General features: G+C 42.0%; 1 pseudogene; it reads left to right on the top strand.

The window, feature by feature from the left end:
• The window catches only part of LOC147818152 (uncharacterized), a 4,632-nt pseudogene continuing 3,088 nt past the window's right edge, over positions 1–1,544 (top strand).

The following is a 1,544-nucleotide window of genomic DNA, read 5'->3' on the forward strand; positions in this document are numbered from 1 at the left end:
ATGCAGCAGGATCATGTAAGTCACAGCTTCAAAAGCTGTTTTTGTGCTGTCTCATACTGTCCATTGTGTTATTATCTGCATTTGGCATTTATAATTGGTTGTCCTGGAATTTAGCACAGAAGTAAATCGTCTTGGAGATAATACAGTGTAAGCTGTGTCACGTTTGATGTATACTTTTTGTTTTTATTTCAGATTGACAGCTCGGTAGTTGGAGAAATAGATGATGCCACTATGGCTGCTTACATTCCAGCCTATGGTGACAGGATTGCCACAAGGCGTTTCTGTATGGAAAAACAGAGAAGAGGTGGAGACGATACAAAAAGTCTGTCCTTATTTAAAAAACTTTTTTAAAAAATGGGCACAATGAGCAACAAAGACAGCGATCAAGGTTTGGAGGAGGAAAATACAGTGCAACCAACAAATATGCATCTAAAAAATAATAGGAGAGCCTGGAAGACAACCAGAAAAATTGAAATAGGATGGATACATGACAACAAACAAGTCAGAAAAGGCAGTGGTGGAGGAACCAGAGTTCTTGATATGAACAAGAATGCCACTAAAACTGAGATTCTGTCTCAAGCTAAAAAACTGTTTTTCCCTAATGAAAAGTCAACAATGGGAAAGTGGGAAGAGTTCAGCCACGATATAGTTAACTTCCAGGAAGCACAAGTTGATGAGGATGTCAGTGTGGGAGAATACTACGAGACACACAAATTGGGGCTGTTAAGATTTTATTTGTTCACAAAGACCCTGACCGGTGAAGATGACCCGGAGGAAGGAGCTGATATACAGACAGATGAGCAACATGAAAACACAGCAGAATTTGGACAAGATAAACACACAATGGAAGAGGTAAAGCAGCTGACAACGGAAAGACATAACAGTGAAAATCAAATACACACAGTCCAAGATGATGAGCAAAACACTGCCACAGCGTCAGCTGTTGTCTCTACTGCAGCTGTTCAGATTATTGATCTTACATCTCTGTGTAATACATCAGAGGTCATTTTTGCTCCTTTGACAGGTGGGCCGTTTTTAGGTGATCTTGATGATACACTCATACATGAGCCAATCCTTGCAATAGAAGAGGAACAAACAAACACCCCTACCTGCACCTCAACTCCTATTGATGCTGAGACAGCTTCTGCTAGTCCGCCAAGTCCTGCCGGTGAACTTTTGCATGTGACAGTGAAACTTCACAGAGTGACTCTCTTAGATGAATTGATTGCTCAGTTCAAGGATGAAGCAACGATTAACTACTCTGTGAAATACAGCTTCATTGATGAAATGGGGGCAGATGCTGACGGCGTGTCCAGGGATGTATATGCTGCCTTCTGGACAGAATTCTTTGACTGTGCAGCAGAAGGTGCAGATGTGAGGGTGCCATCGCTATCCCCAAAATGGCAAGAGGAAGAATGGAAGTCTGTTGGCAGGATATTGGCCAAGGGACTGAAGGACCATGGGTATTTTTCTTCTCGGCTGGCACAAGCCTTTACAGCAGCAGTTATATTTGGTGAACGCTCTGTTTCACCTGATTTACTGTT

This window comes from Seriola lalandi, unplaced genomic scaffold (genome assembly GCF_002814215.2).
Source record: "Seriola lalandi dorsalis isolate HSWRI2012SDOR001 ecotype SW California unplaced genomic scaffold, Sedor1 jcf7180002054687, whole genome shotgun sequence".
Lineage (NCBI taxonomy): Eukaryota > Metazoa > Chordata > Actinopteri > Carangiformes > Carangidae > Seriola > Seriola lalandi.